The 25,425-nt window shown below is 46.8% G+C and overlaps 1 long non-coding RNA gene across 1 annotated transcript in view; it reads left to right on the forward strand.

Annotated features, from left to right (window-relative positions):
- Window positions 1-2,345: 2,345 nt before the first annotated feature.
- Window positions 2,346-25,425, forward strand: part of LOC139600218 (uncharacterized) — a 65,436-nt gene continuing 42,356 nt past the window's right edge. Inside the window, exons 1-2 of the long non-coding RNA XR_011682446.1 lie at window positions 2,346-2,572; window positions 5,012-5,093. This is a non-coding gene — a long non-coding RNA (uncharacterized lncRNA). The remainder of the gene's footprint in view (window positions 2,573-5,011; window positions 5,094-25,425) is intronic.

A 25,425-nucleotide genomic window follows, 5' to 3' on the forward strand; every position in this document is an offset into this window, starting at 1 on the left:
AGAGAGCCTGAAACACGTGTAGGCTATGCTGCAAGAGGGGACGGCTCTGCTGTTCTGGGCAAGGTGAATGTAGCTGTAAATTGTTTTTATGAGAGTCTGCTCTGTGAGGAGCTCTCGTGTTCCCCTGCTTGAGTGACAGAAATCCCAGCGGTGCAGTGGCAGCCGCTGCTCAGGCTAACTAAGGAGTGACCTTACTTTGTCACATTTAATACAAGGGACTAGAAGTGCTCCGTACCCAGAGCATTCCGCTCGATAGAGGCAATTGTGTTTTGGAGAGTTAGGTTTAAATTGCATGCTGCTCCAGACCAGCAACAAAGCACATTGTGCTTGTGTTAAGGGAATAAAAGATGCTTCTCTATTACGAATAGTAGACACAGAATGAGTTACTGTATGTCAGCTCAAGGAGCTGGACTCAATGATCCTTGTGGGTCCCTTCCAACTGAGGAGATTTTATGATTCTATTTTATGACCTCCTCAAAGTCTCAGCACATCTGTCTGTTTTACCCATTACCTGGCTTTTGAAAGGGGTAGCCAAGGACTAAGCGAGATAATTGCTTCATTTGGAGATGGGGAAAGAAATTCATGCCAGATTTTCTAAGGACATAGATTAAAATGGTTTATTGAAAATCACCAGAGCTGTCTGCACCATACCAGCAGAAAGCTTGGCTCTGTTTTTTTTTTTTTCCTACCCTCACTGCCCTTGCCATGTGAAAGGAGAGCCAACTGTTCCCTGGTGCTGCTCTCCTGATTCTCAGAGGGACAAGGGTGGTCCAAGGAGCAGCAGAGCATGGCCAGCATCGCTCCTCTGGCTGCTGTCTGGCAGAGGAGGGGGGCTGGTGGAGCCTTCCTCTCCCTCCTCACACCAGCCATGCCCACACTGCCCACAGCAAGTACTGGACAGTGCTGTGTCTGCAGGGCCCCAGCTGGGTGTCTGAGAGGAGCCAGTCCCCAGCTGGTCCCAGGGCACTGTGGTATGAACTTGGGGCTGCTCGGAGCAGAACTGAGCTCTGCCTCCTCACAGCCCGAACCTGGGGACCAGCACTGCTCTCCTGGGAGGAACAGCAGCAGGTAAGAACAGTGTTTTCCATGATCTGAGCAGCAGTGAGGTGGGGAACTGTGCTGAGGAGATGGGGGCTCACACCTGCACACCCCAGAGAGGGCAGGGGCACCTCAGCACCCTGATACTGGGGGGACTCCTGGGTGCAGCACCTTCCCCCAAGGCAGAGCCTCACAGAATGAGTAATTGGGCATTGGAACAGCCTGACCAGAGAGGCGGTGGGGTCACCATCCCTGGAAGTGTTTAAGAAAAGACTGGATGTGGTGCTTAGTGCCATGAAATGGGTGACAAGGTCATAGGTTGGAGTTGATGATCTCAATGGTCTTTTCCAAGCTATTCAGTTCTGTGATTCTATGGTTCTGTGGCTTTGTGGTTCTGTGATCCTGTGGTTCTGTGGTTCTGTGGTTCTGTGATCCTGTGGTTCTGTGATCCTGTGATCCTGTGGTTCTGTGATCCTGTGGTTCTGTGGTTCTGTGGTTCTGTGATCCTGTGGTTCTGTGGTTCTGTGGTTCTGTGATCCTGTGGTTCTGTGGTTCTGTGATCCTGTGATCCTGTGGTTCTGTGGTTCTGTGATTCTGTGACTGGCAGCCCTGGTGAACGTCTCATCCACCTCGCAGCATTATCGCTGGGGCTCGTTGTCAGTGGAGTCATGCTATGATAGTCATTATGGTTTTAAATGACTCATTTTCCACTTAACTGTATTATTGTGGCTTACAGAGCATCTGGAGCTTTGCAGCAGTAAATACATCACCGACTACTACAGCAATGTACTAATCTGTGGCTTTGAAGAATCTCTTTAACAAAATACAGCCGGGGCAGGCAGGTGTTGGTGCCTGTGTGGGCCAGCCCTGCTCTCTGGGGCACCTGTCCCATACTGCACCAAAACACGGCTGATGCTGATGTGCTTACAGGAACTGCTGGAGCATCTTTAGTGCAATTTGATACCGCCTGAATCTGGCATTTTTGTAGAATAAAATGAGAGATTCTTGTCAGATGCACACGAGAGACCCTGCGCTGCTGCTGAGGCAGCCAGGCCTGTGAGGTGTTGGTGTACTGGGGAACACCGAGGGTCTGCGCTGCGCAGTCTGTCCTGGATGATCGGAATAGTTCTCTGCTAATACGAGTAAGGACTCTTTAGACAATATTATGTTATTTCATGGTTTTTTTCCTCAGCTCCCGCCGGCACGGCCCGCGATGGAGCTGCAGAGGGCAGTGTGGGAGAGGGAAAGGCCGCCCAAGATGGCGCGCGCTGAGGCGCTAGAGGGGGACAGCGGGCTGGGAACGCCGCTTTGGGGCCGTTCGGGCGGGCTTGGCCCTCGGATGGATCCTGCCTGCCAGGAGCTCCCCTGCCCTCATCGAGCTCTCCACAGGTCCCGGCATCCTCCTGTGTCAGAGCCGCGCGGTGCTCGGGTGGGAGTCAGGCTGGCATTCATTTTGATCAAGGCATCTTGAAAAACATCTTGAGAAACCCAGCAAGTTGAAGCACAGGCTGGAAAAAAACCACACCGCCTGTAAGTTCATGTGTCGCCTGAGGTGATGGGAAAATGAAGTGGGAAAAGGAGCAGGTGTGACAGGCTGGGGTTTACATGTGTTCGTTTATTTGCCATAAAATGAGTCATCAAGTGCGGTTCTTTCTCTGCCAGCACCTCTGAACGACGGCTCCGGGCTTCAGTCCCGGTGCCCTCAGCCCTCAGAAGGACAAACTGGACACAGCAGCTAAACATCACTATGGTGGGCTGCAGGTTCACCTATATCTGGTTAAAAGTAAGAATTAAAGAAAGGAAAAAGGCTTGTTTAGGGAAAGGGAAGGAAACCCCCTACAAATCCTCTCCCTCTTCTGAAATTTCTGTCACCCACATTCACCTTGTTGCCTCTTCCCCAATAACCTGTGTAATTTCACTCTTTTGGCTTTAAAAGAAAGCAACATGCTGGGGTATAAGGGAAATATTTGATATTTGGTGGTTTATTTCTTCATGTAAGTTGTATTTTGTTAGGTTTGAGTTGAAAAAGTTTGGTTTTCTTTCCCTAAACACCATCCTAACACATTTGGACAGTAGTTCTGGTGTGACTCTTGGGGATGGTGCAGTGCAGGGCAGGAGCTGGGCTCTGATCCCTGTGGGTCCCTTCCAACTCAGCAGATTCTGAGTGCATATTAAAGCCCAGCTGTTTGTAACAAAAGAATTCTATTTGAAGCCTGGGGGTAACTGGTCTTTGACTCTGCTGTAGGAGCTGGACTGGATGATCCTGATGAGCCCCTTCCAACTCAGTGCATCCCGTAATTCTGTGACATGGACTGAGGCAGCCTGTGGGGCTGGATGGACAGCAGGACAGCAGGGACAGGCAGTGGTCACTCATTTCTGACCCAGGGTGGGCTGCATCCTCCACCTGGGGTGGAAGAACCAGGATCTCCAGCGTTTTTGAACAGGAAATTGTGTGTGCCCCATCACTGTGTACATTCACTGTGATGGTGGGACTTGTGAGCTCTGGGATCACAGGGATACAGCCAGACTGTGTGGAATTGGACATAAAATTTGTTCTCACACCAGTTGTGAACAGGTAAATTGTGTATTGTTCTCTAGTGTGTTTATTCAGATGATTGCATGTTTTAAAATTTGATTTCAAAGCAAAGGACTTGGAGCTTCAAGTTTGAGATCTGTTTCTGTCTTAAGAGGAATATTGGGAATCTATATCTTTGGTTTTTTTCCTTTTGATAAGACTCTCCCCCTTTTGCCTTTTGTAAAGAAATTTTAAGATCTATTATTAGGAATTCTATATGGGAGGTTTCATCATGGTCTTTTTGGTTGTTTCTTTTTTTCCCCTAGTTACAATTTATAATGCTCATTAGCAATGTAGTAAGTCTATTCTGGAGATTACTTAGTTTTATCTTGAATTTGGAGGGATTACAATCAAAGTGGGCATCGGATTTCAAGAATTATCCTGTAATTAATGCAAGAGCTCTCTATCACTGCTAATTCTAAACTCTGTCAGCTTGTTCCCTGCCTCTGCAGCTTTGGCTTAGCAAACTTTGCTCTGAATAGTCCCATGACTACTTGATGGAACAGAGAACAGTCTATTTCTAGTACATTTCACACAGAGTAGGTGGATCTCTGTCTAATTGATCATTTACATGAGTTTCTACAAAATTCTGACATCTGGACTACTGTGGGATCAAACTGGGCTTTGTTTTTGTGCATGTCCCTTTGATGACCTCCTCCCCAAATGTACAGGACTGAATTTCCCTGTCACTGAAGGGCTAAACCAGGAATGCCCTTGACTTTCCCTTCCAATATACCTTGCACACAAATGCCTGCAACATTCTGGTGTGTGAGCTCAGCACTTTGCCAAACCTGAGAATCCAACAGAAAAAGAAGAAGACAGCTCTGCAATGCTTTGGTGATTCATGCTTTTGATTTTCATTTTAAATGTATCCCATCAGGGAAACTTCACACTTAACTCCTCAAGATAGCAAAAGGCCCTCACAAATATGTATTGGTGGGGACAAAGTGTGATGATGAAGTTTAAAATTGTAGGGTTTTCTTTTATCTAGAATACTGGATTGGAGTTTTGGCTCCATAGAGGAAGATTGGTTTGCTGTTACCTTGTCTTTTTGGAGTGTGACTGTCTTCAGGAAGTTCAGGTGGATTCTTTGGATGGCTTTTCTACTAGCAACCCAAAAGATGCTTTTGGATGAGCTAGCACCTGTGTAATATCTGATGTGTAAAAAACCAGTGCCATAACTTTACACCAGGGAAGGATTTGTGTGGGGATGTTTATGCTTTGGAGGAAGGGACCCAGGATGGTCTAAGTTGGAGATGAACAGAAGATCTAAAAAGAAAATTAATGGGAACTCAGTTGTAAAATAAAAAAAAGTTTTTAATGTGAATTTTTGAACCTGCAAGTGTTTCAAAGACAGAGGCTGATGATTATGTGTGAATCTTTTTTTCCTGTAGGTAGCTGAAAACCTGTTGAAGGTAATAATAAACTTTCTCACTGGTGAACATCACAGAAATCCCAGGAGTTCCTCAATTTGTCACAGGTATGGAAAAGTTTATTAGATATGTTTTGGGAAAAGTTAGGGCAAAATCATCTATTTTGATTGACTCAGTAAAGCTGAACAGGCTGTCTGCCAAGGGCACCATTTTGGGGGTGTGATGCCCTAATTTGCCTTTGCAGGTCAGTAAGAGACTCTCAGATTTACACAGTCCTTCCAGTACCAAGATGAGCCCAATGATCCAGATTTCCTCGTGTGTATTATCCATTGCATCTCCATCCTTTAGATCTCTGAAAACAGGAAACAAGAAATGTCACTCCTCTGGGTGGAGAATGATATTCTCCTGATAACTTTGAAAGACAAAACAGGAAATGTAATTTTGAAATGTTTACCCACAGTGAGGTAATAGGTTCTAGTGCCCCAGCACAGCCACACTCTGAGGTTGTTTGCCAACAGGACAAACAGAGCTGGACCATACCAGCTTCAGGGAGCAGAGTTCAAGCTCTCTGTGGATCCCAGTTTCCCTGAGTGTATTCCAGAGCAAGCCAAGCCTCCCTGGACTGCTAAGTCAAGAACTGGGTCTTTGCAGTAACCAGGATTTCAGGTTCCCAAAATGCTGACATCTATCAGACCAGAGGATCCCAGAGAAGTTTCTACTGAGAGTATTTTCCTTTGAATTATGACCAAAGGCTCCCTTCTCATGTTTTCCCTGAAGGGTGCACAGACCTTGAATTTGAAAGTTCTGCCAGCTTCAGTAGACACAACTTTCCTAAGGCTGGTGCTGCAGAGTTAAACCAAAAGCCCTTCAGGTGATTTATGTGTCTGCTCTGCCTGTGATGTTGTGAAATCACTGCAGCCTGAGAGTCTATGGGGAACTGGCCCCTGTTTTTGGGAGAGAGTATATTCCAGGAAGCATTTTCATTTTGACTCATTGCCTTTTTCCAATGTTTTCCTGGAAAATTTTCATCAGCTTTAACTCTGCCTTGCATGCTTTGGTGGCAAACACCTCAGGGCCCAGCCTGGCACATGGGATGTGTTTGTGTGCACTCAGCCCTGGTTTGGGCCAAGCCTAAAGGCCACCCCAGAAGAGCTCAGCTCCTCAGCTGTCCCTGTGTGCCTGGAGGGTTGTCCTCCAGCACAGGTAGCACATCATCTGTGGCTCAAAGGCTTTGGTGCTGTGCTTAGGAGCTCACAGAGCTGCCAGAATGGGAGTGAGGGGGAATTTCTGCCTACCCCAGCAGCAGGTGCCTCACCCCAAAGCAGCAGCTGCTTGTTGTGCCATGGTGACCTCAGCTATCCCTGTGGAGCTGTTGCATTCTTCAGATTTGCTTTGGTTTGGGTCTGAGTCAGCTGTGCCAGGGTCTGTAATGCAGGAAAAGATGGCCCAGGTATGGAACAGCCAAGACTGTGCAGAGACAAGGCTACAGCTGTGTTGCAACAGGATAGGCTTTGCTGCCACAGTTTCTTCAGTGGTTTAAGGGTTGTAGTTTTTTCAGGCAGTAAAGAAGCACTTTAGGATAGGATTTGATGGATGCTCAAACCAATAGCTTTCAGGTGAGCTTCTCCCCCAGGTGGAAGGTGGTGGTAGGGGAGGAAGTGTGCAGGTGTTTACTCTTAAGCTTCTGAACACCAGGCCTGAACTGGCTTGGAGGGAGGGGGGCTGGGAAGTTTGCTCTGTTCCTTTTCTTCTTCCAGCTGTCCTAAACCAGACCAGGATAATAAATTTAGTATTTCACTGGTTCTAGAGAGTAGTTGAAGATTTGCTGGTACACTGCAGGACAGAGCTTTGTCCATCTTGTGGAGAGTTTTTATTCCCCAGAGTCTGGTAAGTCATGGGCTTTGCTGCTACCTTGTATGTGCTGAGCTGATTGTTTAATGGTCAAGGTGGCCTGTTTGTTTAGTATCCCTGTATCTCACAGAATAAAGTATTGTTTGGTTGTTTGGTTTGGGATTTTGTCATGTCTCTAAGAGCAGTTTCTAAATGGGAAACCTAATCAGAGAAACATGAAGTTCCAGACTGTATGGAGCTGGTAGAGGAGGAGGGGATGAGCTCCCACCTGTGGTTCCCCAGGTCCATCCTTGTCACCAGCCTGGCTGACACCGCTGCAGGGCAGGTATTTTAGGTACTCAGGTGACTCAGGAGTTAGGAAGGAGAGGAGGGGTGCAGAGTGACATGTCCAGCCCCAGAGGTGGTCACTTCAAACCATGAATGATTTTAGGGTGTGAGGAATTCATTCTAACACTGCAGGTGCTTAGGCTGCTCTTTACAGCAACAAAGACTTATCCCTCCTGGGTTGCACTGTAGCATTTTTGCCTGCCCTAAATTCACTTAATTTTAACCTAACCACTGCATTTTTTAGTGTTTCTGTGCAAGTACCACATTGCTGTGTCAGCAGTAGTAGTGAGTTGAAAGGAGTTAATCGTGCTTTGTAGCTTAATGCCTTATGGTTTATTATTAAGAATAAAGACAAGCCCTCCACTGTTTTATCTCTAATGTGCAGTTAACTTAATTCCTAATCCTCTGAAGAGATGGTCTTCTTCCCAACATTTTGGCTTCTGCCTTGCTTTCAAGCCGCACGTGAAACTTCAATTCTGAAATGCTCAGTGCAGAGAGAATTTTAATACATGCATGCATAAATCAGTCTTCATGAGCTTCCCCTTAACCATTCAGGGAGAGTTTTCCTTTCCCACTGTGCTTACCTGGAATTATTGCTTAGCAGGCTGCTTTGCTGTTCCTTGTGTGTGCAGTGGCCACTGAGTTGTGGTGCTGTGCTCACATGGCCATGGGCTGATGGGATGTGAGCTCAGTTCTTCCCTTGCAGTGTTGGGAACTGCCCAAAATTCCTGTTCCCCCTCACTGTGAGTCCTTCTTCCCATGGCTGCCACCTCCTCCCTGTTATTTCCACAGCTCCCTGCTCAATCTGACTGCTGCAATATTCACTGAGGACAGGGGGGCTGTGCTAGCATTAATAAGCTTTTGCAAGTAGCTACAGTGTTACAAGGATGGTTTTATTCCTTCTCAGTCTATTACAGTGCAAAGGTATTTAGCAAACAGTTTAACAAGCAGAATTCTGGCTTTGTCACTTGTGGAGAAACTTGTCCCAGTTCATTCTCTGGGATAAATGCTCCAAAAATTCCAAGATGACATCTGTGCTCAGGTTCAGTTTTCAAACTTACATAGCCACCAAAGCCCATTATTTTAGAGGATTGTTTTCATTGCTCCTCTCTCGGGTACATTTAATTTTAGCCTCTTGCAATCTTTCTGTTCCACCAGCACATTGATCTTGCTCCACTCAGCTAATTGGATTTACTCATTTGCTACATTTATTGTACAGTATTGATTTGATAGTACCAATCTTTCCATCTCAATGTAATTTCATATTTTCTCTGGCCTCATAGCAACTCTGCTAAATGCCCCTCCTGCCCCACCTTTGCACTTGGACTTCATATAAAATCACAACAGTGATTAAAAGCCCTGAGGCTAATCAGGCTCTTCCCTGCAGGCCTGGTGTGCTTTGCTAAGCACTGAAGGCTGAGGTAAAGGTGTTGGATGATGTTCCCAAATCTCTTAATATCTGCTCCATGCTGACACAAGTGACCTCCCAAAACCTTGTGTTTCTGCAGGTACTCAGTCACTTGTGTGCTTGGCTGTGGTACCTTTGGGGGAGGCTAAATACCTCAAATATTTGCTTGCCTGTGCTCACTCCTCAAATGCTCAAATTTCTGGCAAGAGCTCAACACTCAAGTTCCCTGGTGACCTGTGAAAATCTCCAGGTGTCTAAAGCATATAAGTCTTCAGCTTTCATGAAGTCCAGAAATGCTTGCAGTGAGGCAAAGTTTGAATCACTGCAATTATCAGCAGCTTTTCAGGAATTGTGGCAAGACAGAATCTGTGTAGATCGTGTTTGTAAAGAAAGGGGTTTGCTGTTTGACAGTCAGGTGAGCAAGTTCAAGTACTTATGGATTCTGCAGAGTTTGAAGCTTCATGTGCATCAGCTTTATTTTGATTCCTGAAAAAGCATGTTTGTTATGTCAACTGCATTCTCTAAAAGCCTGGAATTGTGCCCTGGGCTGGTCAGTGGATTTTCAAATGAGCTGAGACCTTCTCCAGTCTAACCTGGCTTTGCTTGTCTTTGGGTGGCCTCATCTTGTGGGGCCCAGGTGAGGTGGGACTGAGTGACCACTAAGGCTGATCCTGTCCAAGGAGCTCCTTGGGGTCCTGGCAGTTCTTCTGTTTGCTCCAAAACAGGACTCCAGTAATGACTGATTTGGCACAGGGGAGATGGGAAGGCAGTGTTCTGCTGTCCCTTTTTGCTGTTGATTCTCAGGGCTTGTTCCCACTCAGACTGGCTGTGCAGTCCAGAGCAGAGGTTGATGCTCACACACAGGAACTGCAGCTTCATTTTCTGTCTCACTTTGCAATTGTCACAGGGTTTTAAACAACATTTTCATTATTCTGTGGCAGTTGTGAAACACTGCCATGGTTTGACAGCTTCTATGCCAAATCACTGCTCATCACACAGATGAATTTCTCTTTCACTTTTAGTGTCAATATTTCACTTTCCTGCAATCCAAAGCTGCAACTTAAGTGAGGAGAGGACAACCATCAGAAATTAACAGGCTGTAGACATGAGGGGTGTGTGGATGCTGTCCCAGGGACGCCAATAGAAGATGTGATTTTGAGGGATTTTTTTGTGCTATTTGACATTACATTGACTGAAAATTTGGTTATTCCCTTAAGAGCTTGGGTAGAAAGAGCTAGACTGCTGAGAGGGGTGGGGGAAACACAGCAGAAAAACTGCGAGTTGTACCTGCTCAAGCTTAGCCATTCCTTGAAAAAATCAACTTTTTTCACTTCCTTCCCTTGTGACAGTTTATCTCTGACTGAGGTTTTTCTTCTGTTTATTAATAAAGAAATAACCTTACATCTCAGAGAAAGGATTAATACTTACTACTCTAACTAATTCCTCTCAGTTCTTTGAAGGAGCAGTGCAGGAGCTGCCAGCAGGTTTTGGGAGGCCCAGCCCTGGGCTGTGGATGGCTCAGGGACTGCACACCAATGTGTGCTCAATCTGGGACTGTCTCCAGACATCAGTGCAAGGCTCTTGAGATGGGAATAGAAATTATTTAGGGCAAGACTTAAAAGGAGCAGCTGAGGTCACTTGTCTTGGTCAGCCTGGATAGGAGAAGGCTGAGGGGGCTCTCTGGGCAGGCTGGACCCACCTTGGGGGTCAGTGGAGGGGAGGTGCTGGTCCTGCTCTGGTGACCCCAACAGGACATGAGGAAGTGGAGGAGGGCATTGGGAAGGGCTCTCTGCTGAGGGGTGCTGGGTCCCTGGAACAGGTGCCCAGGGAAGTGCCCATGGCTCTAAGCCTGCCAGAGTCCAAGAAGCCAGGGAGGACATGTCTAGGAGGTTTAGCTTTTGGCAGCGCTGCAAGGAGCAGGGAGTCGAGTCATGCTCGTGGGTCCCTTCCAACCTGGGGCATTCTGTGATTCAGAAAGATCTTCAGATTCAGATTCTCTTGTTTCATGGAGTGAACACTGCCAGACAAGCAAGTGCCTCAGCCCAGCTCAGCTGCCTGCACCCCATGGAGGTGCACTGGGGTGCAAGTGTCAGTCAGGTGTTCCTGTGTTGGGTAGAAACAGGCTCATTATGGCCTGGACACGTTCACATCATGAGACAAAAGCCTCTGCTGAAAGCCTGTTTTGCAGTGGGTGACTTTGTTTTAAAAAACTTCAAATTAGGGCTTGTTTCTGATAGCAGCTTCTCTAGAATCAAGTCCTACTATGGCAGCTACCAGAGAGGCATGGATGTGCTCTGGTACAATTTAGCACAGTCCAACACAGCATGAAAGGGGTCTGTAACTCCATCTCAGAGCAGCTAACAAGCAGAGAGTGTTTCTCAGTGTTTGATCAGGGGATTGGTGTTAAAAGCCAGATTATTATAAAAATGGGGAAAGTTTTATAGACATGGAAGTGTCTGGTTGAGCAAAAATAACGGCTACCAGGTGGCTTGTGCTAACCAGGTAAATAGGGCTAAATTATGGTTTCAATGAAGAGCTTGAGGAGGATATCCAGCAATTTAATAAGCTCCAGGAGCATAAGAAATTCCTAAGGGCCCAGTCTTGCAATGCACTCTGTAAATGGACTTAATTGAGTTGTAATGAGGCCAGTTATGGGCAACTGTTCCACCTGCATGCAGCTCATTGCAGGACTAGGTTCAACTCACAAGTGCAGCATATGTTAGAGCAATACTAGAAAAAATTCAAGTTGATAGAAAGCATCAGAACACCTTATTTCTGCTTTAATTCACATTGCCCTTGTAATGCACCTCCCTGCAAAGGGGCAGCTGAGGGGAGCTGGCTGAACCCAACCTGCTCCAGGAATGTTTGGGATGAATCTTCTAAGGTGTTCATGTTATGATCTGACACAAAGTGAATCCTGCTGAGAAATTATGCATCAGTGTGGGACTAAAAATTACCTGAGAAGAAACTGCCATAGGAAAAGGTTTGTGGTGGGCTTCTGGTCTTCAAAAGCCATGGAGCCAATAGATTGTTGAAAGTATGGCACACTTGTGTGTTCCTGCTATAAACAATTGGTTTTGTTAATAAAAAGTAATATGTTCTTACATCCTTAAATGTTAATAGCCAGCTGAGTACAGGAGAGAGCATTCTGATCAAGATTTAATGTGTTGTTTTGGTTTTTTTTTAATTCCTGACAGTGTTTACTCACTGACCATTGAAACGAACAGCAAATACATTCCAACTTTTTATTTAGAAATAAAATTAACTATGGGGCTGACTAATACTGCTGAGGATTGGGTTCCAATTATGGGACATATCAGAGGGGCTGACAAGCACAATTCCCTGAATGGGATCGTGGAGGGAGGATGTGGTGCTGCAGTGATAACTTGTGCCTTACAATTTTCATCCCAAAATGCTTCCTCTGGAGGTGAGAGAACCATGTTTGAGTAAAATGCATGACTTGATTTAATCACATTTGGGGTGGAAGATAAGCAAAGTTTGAGGTTCCTTTATTAAAAGCAAGTTGAGGTTATTTAAACTGCATCCCACACATCAAGTGCTTTTCTCCACACTGCTCCTGTCCCATTCTATTGAACTTGCCCTGAGGCTCACATGTAAGTCTCTGCTGAAATATAATAATTGCTGTCTAACCATGTCTTAAATAGGTAAAAATGATCTATCGATACATAATAAACAGAGATAACGAAATATTTAATTCATATTTTCTGAAAGTCTCAGTTATTTATATGTGGGTATCAATTAGAGTTTGCATTTAAACAGAATTCAGAGTAGAAGCATTCCATTCACTTACTCTAAATTAGATGGCAGTATGTTTCACTTAATATAAATTGTGTGTGATTACTTACAATCAGTTTAAATCAATAAGTTTGTGATGGATTTTTACCCGGTGCTGTGGTTTCTCAGTAATAAATCCCTTGTTTAGTCCAGAAGGCATTGCTTCTTTTGGCAGCTTTCCATGCATTTCAGTAATGAGTATTGGATAGGCACAGTTTCAGCAAATCAGCATTTAAGAAGGAAAAAAAAAAAAGCCCCCATAGAGGATAAACACATTTAAAAAATCAATTTACCTCAACTAGTCCCAATTCAAATTAATAGAATACTCTGCTCTGAGCATCTTGGAGTCTGTTCCTTGTAGCTGAAATCCTGGCTTAATAATGTGAAGGCAGGGAATGGGAATGTGATCTGTGATTCAAGGCTTGAAAGCTTTGTTACAAAATCCTCAGAGGACAGGTGTAGGATATTATTGGTTGAACAGAGTCACAAGCTGGCTTGACTTGTTCCTGAGGTCGTGCCTCCCATCTGCAGAAACCATTCTCTGCCCCAGAGGAGAAGACTCCCATGGCCTGGAGGAGGATGCCCTGGAGAGCTTGCAGGGTGGTCATGGAGGGCAGTGAGAGACATCCCAGCTGCACAGGCATGGGTGGGTGTTAACAGGGCTGAGGAAAAGAGCCCCAGGAGGCAGCAGGCACTTAGGGATGGTGACATCCTGGATGCTGCTGTTCACCCTGAAACAAGGGTGTGGAGTTCTTGGTGAGTTCCTTGAAGATGAGGGAAGAGGTCAGAGAAGAGATGAGTGAGAGGGAACCTCAGCAGGGAGAGCCCAGGCTCGGCTCCAGGCCCAGCAGTGGCACCAGAGCCACGGGCAGGCCCTGAGCCCAGAGCTGCCCCTGCCCAGGAGGCACAACTTCTGCCCTGGGCAGTGCCCAGCCCTGAGCAGGCTGCCCAGGGAGGGGCTGGAGTCTCCCTCAGCGGGGATCCTGCAGAGCCCTGTGCACACAATGCTGTGCCCTGTGCTCTGGCATGGCCCTGCCTGAGCAGGGAGGTGCCACCAGGGACCCTCTGGGCCCCCTCCCAGCCTGGCATTCTGTACTGTGGGCTCTGGGGATGATGGAGCCCAGTGACAGCCAGCCTGTGGCACCTCATGGGTACAGGGGACAGTGTTCACCCCACTGACTGGTGAACTTCTGGCAGAAAATCTCTTAGTCTAAAGCATCTCCCCACCTCAATCACATGGGGATGGTGGCAGTAATTGATTGAGTCAGAGTGGAGAAATTGGTTTTCATCTTCCTGAATGGAAAGCTGCTCCTAGGCCAGGAAGCTGTTCCCATCTCTCCTTTGGGCTCTGTTCCCCTCCTCATTCCTGCTCACGTGTGAGCATCTGCCCTGTTGGGCTCTCTCCCATTTCACGCCTGAGCTGCTGGTTAGAAAAGGCACACACTGGCACAGTGCTGCTGCTTCCCGAGCCTGAGCAGGCTTCACAAAGGGATTCTGAGAAGAAATAAAGCATGGAAATGAATTAGGGAAATCCTGAGCTTCAAAGAGTGCCAAGAAGTCAGGGAATGCCAAGTATTGCATGGGATGGCAGGAAGGGAGCAGTGTAGGGAAGGGTGTGTGGGCAGAGAGCAGTACAGTGTGAAACAAGCCTTTGTTTTGATGCAAACACAGGGCAGAGATGACTTGCATTTGATGACTTTGATGCAAGCCTTGGAGTTAAGGATATGTGCTGTCATTTGCTCGGTGCTCTGTTTTTCTGTATGAGTTGTCTGTCTTTTCATTCTTTTGTGGAGCATGGGTGCTTTGTTTTTCTGTATAAATTGTCTTTTCATTCTTTTGTGGAGGATGGGGTTGTTTAGGAATCAGGTTGGCAATTGTGGGTCTCCTGCATCCAGAAGGGTGGTAAAGGGATGTTTAGCAGCATGGGTTGCCTTTTGTTGTTTGAGGTTCTGCAGATCTGCTGGCCATTTGGGTAAGAAATAGCAGCTGTTGGTGGTTATTTCTATTAAGCAGAACAAAGTGTACTGGAATGGGTGTTGTGGTCCTTCACCTGTTTTCTCTGTGATGGCACAGAGGTGCTTCATTCATGTTTGTTAACACTGATCTGTGACCTCCATGTATGTGCTCTGTGTGTGCTGGCTGGAGTTGTGTCCCTGGCCTTTCCCTGCTGATTTTTCAGAAATACATTATTAGTTCCTGAAGGTGAAGGATTATTTTGTGTCTGGGCTACCTGAATGCTCTGATTTGTCAAGTCATGGCCCCTGGATGCAGCCGTTGCATCAAGGCTGGCACCAGAAGGACTGCTCAAGGCGTGCACACAGGTGTGTCATTTTATGGTTTAAATTTATTTGCTTTAGAAGATTATAGAGTGGTTTGGGTTGGAAGGGACCTTCAGGAACATCAAGTTCCATGTCCCCAGAGAGTGACCCAGCTGTCCCCTTCCAGTGCCTTCCTTCAGATAGCAGTGTAGGAGCCAGCCACTTCACTGGAATGGAAACTTTGAGCAATCCTTGCCTGTGAGCCCAGCTGAAAGTGTAATTATAGCACAGGGGAGACAGGGTGCTGTAATTGAATTGTTGCTGATAGACAGTGAAAAATGACTGTCCTTTGAAGACTGTGCCCATCCTTTTCTCTCCTTCGCCATATCTGTTTTGAGATCAGTTTGTGGTAATCACAGTAGTTGGCATTTCTCATCCCTGGAGCCTTTCAGGTCTCATCCCTTCAACATAATAACCACTTGGACTTCTTGACCTGTACTTTAAGCTCCTCTTGAGGTGCTCCAAAGAGATACTTTAGGGAAGAAATATGTTCACTGCAGTCACAAGCTCCCTTCTTCTTTGCATGTGGATACCACAGCAATTGCACAACAGCAGGAGCTGCTGATAAAGTGCCCTGTCATTGTGAGTGAAGGCTCTGATGTTCCAGTGCTGGGGCACACAAGTTGCAATGGTGCCCCAGGGGCTGTGGTTACCTTCAGCACATTTACCACAGCCAAAGTAGGGCAGATGGAAATGGCTTTCTGTGAGGAGTGTTCCTGTGGCACAGGGCTGTGCACCTACTTCTGATGTGTGTTATTGCTAAAGACCATTTGCCAGTGCATCACAGTCCTTACATGCTTGCTTTTTTTTCCCCCCTGCCTTTTAGACAAGTATTTGGGTGCCTGCAAAGATTTTGCATAACTGCTGGCAAAATCCCTCCCCATAACCACCTACACTCCTGCTGAAGCCTCTGCCTAAGCAATCCTACTGTCTTTAGTAGGAAAGGGTGCTGCAGCCAGTGGCTGAATCCTGGGTTTTGTGAGGGGGTTTGGGGTGGGGTAGGGAAAGACATTCTCAGCCATAGCAGTTCCTGAACTTCCTCCTTGGGAATGGGAGCTGGTGGTGCAGGGTGCTCTGATGGAGCATGGATCTTCTCTGCTATCTCCTGTTGCAGACATCTTTTATGAAAAATCCTTTCCTTAGGATTTTTCCTCCCGAGAAGTTGAGAGGCCTCAGGAACAAAATGTAACCAATGGTTATCTGCTGCTGTGGAATGCAACAGGTGCATCTGGGATTGGCCCATGTTGGATGTTTCTAATTAATGGCCAATCACAGCCCAGCTGGCTCGGACAGAGAGCCAAGCCACAAACCTTTGTTATCATTCTTTGCTATTCTATTCTTAGCTGGCCTTCTGATGAAACCTTTTCTCCTATTCTTTTAGTTTAGTTTTAATGTAATATATATGATAAAATAATAAATCAAGCCTTGTGAAACATGGAGTCAGATCCCCGTCTCTCCCTCAGTCTGAAAACCCCAGTGAACACGGTCACCATCTCCCAGTGCAGAGCAGTGTAATTAGCAGTGCCTAATCACCTGAGTCACACATAGCTGGTCCCTTGCACTGTAAGGCTGTGTGAACAGACTTGGTTCCCCCCCAGCCCTTGCCTGTGAGGTGTGGGTGGTTGTGCTGTAGGTGTGTTTGAACACCTCGAGGTTTGCCATTTGCAAACGTGGTTTCTCTCTGCCTCTTAGGGCAGCAGTGCTTTCCTGCAGTCATCTCTGTGCTGCTTTTCACCTTTGGTGGCTGTGCCCTCTGCTTCAGGCTTGCTCAACATCTTTGCCACTGTTACAGCTGATCTGTATTCCTGTGGATGATGATGGTGCAGTTTAATGTTGTGAAATTTTGGAGGGGACTTGGACTTACCTTGGCCTTACCTTGTGTTCATGAGTCATTTCTGAGAAGATGCTGACTGAATGATGCTGCTCCCTGACAGGTAATGAGGCTGCAATCAGAGGAGGCAAAAAATGTTCTCTGCAAAACTCCTTCCCTTTGTGCTCTGAGGAAGAATGTGTAAGTTGATAAATCTGAACAGCAGAAAGTTTTGGTTCTTCTCCTCCTCTCCTTGAGAGAACAGGAGTGTCAGACCAAACTCCCCTGGCTTGCTGGGGAGTGGTGTGCAGCAGCCTGGTGTCACAGGCAGGGAATTCCACCCAAATCCTGCCCATGCCATCATCTGACACAAAGTGTTTGTGTGGCTGAAGATTGTGTGAAGGCAAACTGCCTGCAGAAAGGACTTGGAGCAAATGGAAGTGTTGCTCCAGCAGGACCCAGGAGGTCCCCACTCATTGCTTTTATTTCTTTCATTCAAGGAATGGACGGGGACAGTGAGAGAGAGGGACACACCCCACTCATAGATAAAATCCTGCTGTAGTTTGGAAACCCAGACAACTACAGATGGATCCATTTACTGCTGGGCTACTGAAGAGTCAGAGTCAGTTGCAAGTGCATTTAGATTTCCCTCTCTCCAGTGCTAAATGGTTTCTTCTCTCTCCGTGAAGACCTGGAAACAGTAGCTTCTCAAAATACCTGCTGATGAACTGAGCCATCTGCTAAAGAAAACAAGTTTCTTTTACAATTCTATTTTCTATCATCATGTACTGTTGTGTCAGACTGTTTTCTGCAAATAACTTGCAGTTCTTTTGGCAAGAAAGGGCCCAACAAATGTGCAGTCGGGTTCAACAAAACAACTTTTTAGAAGCTGAAGATTTTCCACACATAGAAGGGACAGATTCCACCCACCCCCCCTGCATCCCCGTTGCATTCTTAGGTTAAGGAATGAATCATGGACTTCAAGCAGTCTATATTAAAAGGGATTGTGAACATGTTTCTTTTCTTCTCTGCCTCCCCTTTTCCCTTTGCTTCCCTGTCGAGGCGATGGTAGTAAATTTTTATAGCCAGTAAAGATGTGACATGGGGCTTTACCAGCATGTAATGACCAGTGAACTGGTGTTGAATGCAGGGACTTTGGGAGCTCAGGTGGGAGTTTGTAGGTTATGCACAGACAAAGCTCCTTTTCATAGCAGCAGTGTGCTCAAAGAAGATGCTGGGGGTTTGCCACAGCTCTGCTGCCTGACATTTAGCAGCTTGTATCCCATCCCTGCCCCCTGACTTCCAGAAAGGATTGTCTGCGTGGTGGCTGCTGTAGCCTGGCTTCATTTCAATTGCAAACGGGGGCTATTAGTATTCCACAAATACCCGGTGAGGCACCTGGGTTTCTCGGCAGAAGGGGAACTTAAAACAAGAAGAAACGAGAACGGACGTGAGGCTCGGGATAGATGTCTCCAGGAGAGCTCGGGGCTTTGCCCAGAGGCTCAGATTTTGTCACTGACCTGGGCTTCCCTCAGAATTGCCCCCCCCCCCAATATTCTTCCCACGCATTCTTTCCCTTTGTTCAAAGGCAGGCTTTGAACTTTGAATGGTGTTTTATTCTCTGCCTCTTCTCTCTGCTGGGCACAGGGAGGATTCCTCAGCTGCACTCCCAGAAAGCAGAGCAGGACGGAGAGCTGGGGCAGTGCCTGTGGGCACTCTGGGAATCAGCAGGTCCGGCGCTGGAGGGGGGATACCGGGAGCGATCCCACTGCCCTCGGGGTGCCTCGGGCTTTGTCCTCCCGTTTCCCCTCCGTCCCGTCCTTGGCTCCGGCTGGGCCATGTCAGATCAGCAGGATAAAGCTGCAGTGCCGGGTCCTGGGACTGTGGCCGGCTCGGGATGGAGCAGTGAACTGTGCTGAGGAGAGGAGCAGCTGCCTCTCGCCGTGGCCGAGTGTGGCTGAAAAGCATAAATGACTCGGGATGCACAGCCTGTGGTCGCTTTCATTTGCCAGGGGATGACCCTACAGTGTCCCTTCTGGGTGCTTTAAAAATTTTCTGGAGTAAAGGGTGCTCTCCTCTCCCCTCACTTGCCCTCCTGTTCCGGTGAGAGAGGAAATTTTGGATCTCTGGACTATTAGCATGACAGTGCTTTTTATGCAGAAAAGTGGTTTGGTTTGGTTTTTCCCCTTTCCTTTCTATTTTTTCTGATAGTTGATTTGAGCTGGTTCCAACCTAACTTTAGACCAAAGCTTTTCTCTCTGTCCTGAAGGGCTGAAGCCATAATCACTACTTTCTCATTTAAATTCTAAAATTACCTTTCAAATCTTACCTTTTCATTTCTTTTGTGAAGGTCTTCTTTGGCCTTTTAAGGGATGAGCAAACACAATTTCAGTAGTGCAGAGCTGGTAAAAGGCCAGAGGCATTGCAGGTAACTTTTGACATCTTAACTACAGGGAGCTGTAGAGTTGGTTCCATGTCCAGGGAGTGTTGGTGGCTCAGGCTGGGCAATGTGGTTTGCTTGTTCACTCTCCGTGGTTTGTTTTATTTCTGGAAGCTGTGCTTGGGCAAAAGAGAGCAAGGTACCCCTCTGTGTCTGTCTATCCCTGGAATGATGTGTGCCATGGGGCTGATTCCTGCCTGGAGAGCTGCAGGGCTCAGCTGGGAGACACTGAGGTACAGGGCAGCCCCCCTGAGCAGCAGCAGCGAGGGGAATGGGGGGGAGCCCTGATCCCTAGAGAGGCTGAGAGGGAGGTGAAGAGAGATGGATGAGGTTTATCCCTGCCTCCCTGCACGTTCACCTGGGAACAGCAGTCTTTGGCTCAGACCCTTTGCTTAGGATCTGGCACACCTGCTGCATTTATGTTTTTGCTGTTGCAGCATTTAATCTGCTTTGGTTTGTTTCCTCCTGAGCCAGCTCTGGAGGTTCAGTGTGCTCCTGGTATTTTTGCTGTGTTCACTTGAAAGGGAAGGTGTAGGCAGCTCCATCTCCCAGCTCTCACTGACGCAGGATCTGTCACATAAATCCCAGCATCAAAATGTGTTTGCTGTGGAGGCAGGGCTGTTTTTTGATTATCCACCTTATTACCAAATCCATTGCTCTCAGGCAAATGTGGGGAACCTTTTCCTTGCTAAAGGCTGTACACACCGTTCAAATAACTTTGACAAACTACACATTAAACCACACAGTTGTGGTTATTCCCCCTTCTGCTACTGTTGGATAATTTTGCTGTGGGCTTTATGAAATGAGTAGGTAGCTGTATTCAGCCAGAGGGCTGCAGATTCACCACTAGGCCTTCACAGGCTAATGAGCTTTCTCTTAATGGTGTCATAAAGCTGATGCTGCTGGAGGTGTAATGTCACTTCTCAGCTTGAATCAGATACTTGCAGACGTGCCTGTCGTGTTTCCCAGCTGAGTTAGCCCCTGCCAAGCAGCTGGACCTTGTGGAAACTGTTGATAACTGAGGGTGTCCTTTATAGGAGGATGACCAGAAAATAGCCCTGGACACCAGCTCACCCTGTGTCCATGGGGAAGAGACAGCTCCCAATTGCACACATGCATCAGGGCTTGGAAACTGGGAAAAGCAGGCATCCCTTGGGAAAAGAAACTCTTTTGGCAGGTGTCCTGTGTGCCATGCAAAATGTCTTGAAAGAATTCGATTTTAGGTTTTTTAACAGAGTCTTGAGCAACGTCAAAGGACTTTAAAATATGACAAAGCCTTTTTGTTGATGGCCAAGTTAGTGAAGCCTTTGGAGGTAGCAGCATCTTCATCATTGGTGGCTGCTAAGGTCACATTGGGTTAAGGTCACACCTTTTGGGAATGGTGGAGATTCCAGCTGACCCTGTCTGGGGCAGGGGACAGATGAAAAGGGCTTATGCTCTTCCTGCCCCCTTGCTGAGTGCTCCAGGAGTTCAAACATTGAAAGTTAACCATGCACCTTTATTGTCGTACCTGCTGGCCCTGAGCCTCAGCTGTTTCCCCTTCCCAAACTGGATTTTGAGCAGTGCCAGTCCATGCTGACTGGTGCTGCATTGTGAGGGCATCCCTGAGGGTCAGAGGTGCTGTTCACTTCTGGAGAGCAGTGCTGGGAAAACAGGGCAGGATCTAAGACTGAAGGGACTCCTCTAATTCTCTGAGGTTTTGTGAGTTTGTGCTTTATGGGTGAAGTCTGTGTAAACCTTATCTCCCTCAAAGTTTGAAGAAAACCCCCCTGAGCAATCTGGTTTAGCAGAACGTGTTCCTGCCCGTGTCAGGGGAGTTGGAATGCGATGAGTTTAAAGGTCTCTTCCAACCCAAACCATTCCAGGATTCTGTGCTCTCCCTCCCTCAAATAGTGACAAGTTATATAAAGGAGGGGGTGTGTAGGAAAACCCTAATGAAAGCAGACAATAGTTTGTGCAAGCAATTAAGTAGGAGATAGCTTTTTTTGCTCTGGAAAGAGTAAACAAGTAGAAAATTATGGTCATTTGACAGCAGGAAATCTATTTTTTGTCATTACTGTATATTGGAAACAGCAGTGAATGAGACTGTTTAAGGCCTGATCAGCCACCAATCCGCACAGGATCACTTTTTTCTTTCCTCTTTCTTTTAATTTATTTTCATTTCTGAGATTGACAGATTCGAGTATGAAAGGCTTTAAATAGGTGATCATTCTCATCTCAAGGCTTTGCCTGGCTTTTTAGTTTTCAAATCTCATTTTGGAACACATTGCATTAAATTACATGAAATTACCAAGCACTTTAATTACTTTCTTTTAAAAGCCCAGACCATTCTTATCTGCTGCTATTGCTTACAGGCTGCAGCACAGAAAAGTGATTTGCTGATGCAATACCACGTCCCTTAATTGTATTGTGCTCCAGGAGATGAGGAGGAGTTCCCAGCCATGGCTGTGTGAGCTCAGGGAAGCACAGCACCCCAATTCCAGCTCGCTGCAGGGCTCTGACAATGCCCCACATGTGAAGGGACTGAAGAGCCAGCTGTGTTCCTGAGTTGCTTTTGCAAAGAGAAGAAGCCCATCATTGATTTGGAGATGGAGATGAATGGCTTGTTTTTTAGGTGTTTCTCCTAATGCTGTTGGTGTTGCCTTGCTGCTGTAAAGTTTTGGTACCTGGAAAGGACAAGTAGAGAAAAACAGAGCAAAATGGAGTAAGGGATGAATTTACAAAGCTTCTAATTAAAAAATATCAATGAGGAAAGCATTGTTGTTTGTAATTGGAACGGACTGTGGGATCTTCCCATACAAATTACCATTTCTAATTGACTTGTAGGAGAGTGCTCTCCCTGGTTTTCCTGCAGTGGTGTTGCTAGGAAGTGTTGCTAGGCAACCCCTCAATGACTGAACCGACCTTTAAGATAAATATATGTATTTTCTCCCCATTTTGATGCTGGAAAGCAAACCTCTATTTTGTCTCTGTGCTGGCCTTTCTCTGGGCAGGAGGAGTACTTTGGGCAGGGGGTTGCTGAATAATAGTGTGCTTAAGATTTGGCAAAGCTTTTTTGTAGGCACAACCTTTTTGTCTGTAACATCCTCAGGAGCTCAATTTTTTCCTTGCAATGTAAGCAGAAAAAGTTGACAAATAATATCTTGAATTATTTATCTGATTAATGTAGTGATCTTTATTGAATAAATCATTGAAGAAACCCTTCTCACTGTTCCCTCAGGTGAGAGGAGCAGGCAGGGCAGAAGCAGAGCATGAAATGGCTGTTGGTGCAGTGTGACAAAGAGGATTTAAACCCTCCCATGTTGCTCAGGCCTTCTCTAAGAATCTTGGTGGCACAGCCACTGGGACCTGTTGGGAGTGGTTTGCTTTTACCAGCTGTCTATGAAGCAAATCTCTTGGTTTATTATTATATTCAGATCAATTGTGCTCATAATTTTTTGAATGCTTTTACCTCATGAAAAATGTGTCAACTGTTTAATTTTTTTTTTCAAGGGAACAAGGGGAATAATCTGTAAGGCTCTAATTTAAAAGCACCTCTGGTTAAAGACAACTTGCAGAAAGGTATAGAGATATTCAGTGTTTTTCCTTGGCTGAGGCTGACAAATCAAAATGCCAAGGCTTGTTGAGGGAGTGTTGAGTGCCAGCCACGTAGGAGTTCTGAACTTTGGTCCTACCAGAGAACTGAAATGGAGCTTTTGCTCCCCAGAATACCCAGGCAGAGGTGGCCATCCCTTAGGAATCCCTCTCCAGCCCAAAGCAGGGAGCAGGAGGAGGGTCCTGAGCAGACCAAGCTGTTATGGTGCTGTTCCTCTTGCAAACCCTTGGCTGAAAGAAGAGAATAGAAGTCAAGGTGAGGGGGAGCATGAACCACCTGCAGGCTCTGAGAAGGAGGGAGAACAGGGCATCCCTGGGCTGCAGGGAGGCAGGATTGGCTTGGCCAGTGCTCAGCAGCCACAATCTGACATGTCCTGGGTCCTTCTGTCCCCTGCTTCTCTCCCCCAGCCAGGCCTGGCAATGAGAACATCTCTAACCTTCCCAACTGTCCCTGGGCCCAGGTGTAACCAGTCTTGGAGGATGCTGTGCTTTTCTTTTTGAACTATTTTTGCCAACCTGCTTGCAGCCCTGTTGATCTTCAGATCTCTTCTTCCCCATGCATTGCCCCCCATCTGTGCTCTCTGCAGAGCAGACCCCTGGTTTCTGGCAGTGTTACAGGCACCCAGCTGATGCAGGGCTTGCTCTGGAATAAACCCAGTCCAAATTAAAATGAGCCCTGGATTTTGCTTTTCCAGAATTTAGGCATTCAGCCACTTTGTATATAAAGGTCAGACTGTTCCTGATGGTGATTTATCCACCCTCTGTACAATACCTCCTGTGGGGGGAGCAGAATTTTCCTTCTGCTCTGGCTGCAGCCAGGTTGGAGTGGCTGTGTCTGAGACAGCAGTGGAGGTGAGAATGAGCCTGCCAGGGAGGAGCAGCCGAGCCTTACAGCGAATAATGCTGCAAGAATTTCTCAAAGAAGGTGGCTTTGGCAGCTCTCTGTGCACTGTAGGACCTGTTCCTAATGCATGTAGCAAGGACTTGGGATGATTAGCATGAAATTGAATCGTGTTAATCAGTCTCAGGCAGGAGCAGAGCACAGAAGTGATGAGCCTGTAATTTCATTCCTTCCCATCCCTTAACTAACAGCTGCAATCCCAGCTCAAAGGGGAGCAGCCACTCCTGGTGGTCATGGGCGAGTCAAGGCTCTGAGTGCCCTTTGCAAGGGAACAGGATTCTGATTCACTGGAGCAGCCCAGGGCTCTCCTGGTGATGAAGTGGACACTGGTTCATTAGCATTTGGTCTTGTCCTTGTTCTTAGCTCAATGTCTAGGAACAGCAGTTGGTTTAAAATAGGCTGGAATGGAAGCATTGGAGGGTTGGGACAGGGCACTGTATGGATATGAATGTATTGTATTGCCAAATTTAAAAATCCAATAGCATACCTGATTACAGTCAACAAAGAATGTAGACCTGCATCAGAATGTACGAATGGGTGTCTTTACTCTTGTTCAGAGAAAGTATCAAGGGTGCACACAGCACATTACAGAGGCACTAAAGTCATGAAGTTGTTTGGGGAAAGTCCAGATTCTGCAAATAATTAACTTTGGTATGTGTGTAGTCCCAATAAAATTGGGGGGAAATCATAGAGTGAAGTTATCTAGGATGGAAGGGACCTTTTAAGATCATTGAGTCCAACCATTCCCCTAACACTGCCAAGGCCACCACTGCCCCATGTCCCCAAGTGCCACATCCACAGGGCTTTTAAACCCCTCTAGGGATGGGGACTCCACTCCAGCCTTTGTCAATGCTTGACCAACCTTTAGGTGAGAATGTTTTTCCCAATATCCAAATCTAAACCTGCCCTGGCCCAGCCTGAGGCCGTTCCCTCTGCTCCTGTCCCTGTTCCCTGGAGCACAGCCCAACCCCCCCAGCTGTGCCCTCCTGTCAGGAGCTGTGCAGAGCCACAAGGGCCCCCTGAGCCTCCTTTGCTCCAGGCTGAGCCCCTGCCCAGCTCCCTCAGCAGCTCCTGGGGCTCCAGGCCCTTCCCTGGACACCTCCAGCCCCTCGGGGTCTGGACTCCTGTCCTGAGGGGCCCAGGGCTGTCCCCAGCAGTGCACCTGACAAGTCCTGCCCTGGTCTTGCTGGACACACTGGGCCTTGTCCAAGCAAATTTATTCTTCTGAAATTTGATTTCTGGAGGAGAGAAGCTTTCATTGTTTTTAAAGTGTTTAATGGCAGTCAGTTGCTAAACATTTCAGCAAGCATTTCCAATTGTTTTCAATTTATGGAGACATAGTTGATGTTTTGGTTTGGAGACCACTATAAACTTGGATGTTACCAGCAAATAAAACATGAATTTATATTTGGCTTTACAGTGTTAAGTAGAGCAACTACACTATACCTCAATCCTTCCTGCAAGCCACTGTCCTCTAAAATAGGAGGCATTATTGTGGTGGTATTCAGAAATCACTGAACATCTACTGTGTGTTGTTCAGAAATTACTTTTAATTGAAATAGAACAAAACTGGCAAAGCTACATAGCTGGAGAAAGTATTCAAAATTCCACAGCTTGCCACAGACGACCACAGCTTTCAGAATATATTGATTTTGCCACATTAAACACGATATGTGATGCCAGGGCCCAGACTGAGAACTTGTAGCATGAATAATTTACCATCTAGATGAGTGAGCCTGTCTCCAGCAGTATGGAGAGAAACAGCCCTGTGAGCTGAGCCCTTCCCCTTGAGCCCTTCCCCTTGGAAGGGGGAGCATGTGATGTTCAAAGGCCTCTGGAGGGTGAGAAGTTTTACACAGCAAGCAGGAAATGTCTCACTCATCTCGTGGCTTCCCTTCCCTGCCTGAAGATGTGGGAAGTTCTATGGATGCATGTCTGACCTGGGCAGAGTTCCAGGTGCTCCTGCTTGGAGAAGGCAGAGGGCTCTGCAGGGCA

This window comes from Agelaius tricolor, unplaced genomic scaffold (genome assembly GCF_023055355.1).
Source record: "Agelaius tricolor isolate 1412-34295 unplaced genomic scaffold, bAgeTri1.0.p SCAF_25, whole genome shotgun sequence".
NCBI lineage: Eukaryota > Metazoa > Chordata > Aves > Passeriformes > Icteridae > Agelaius > Agelaius tricolor.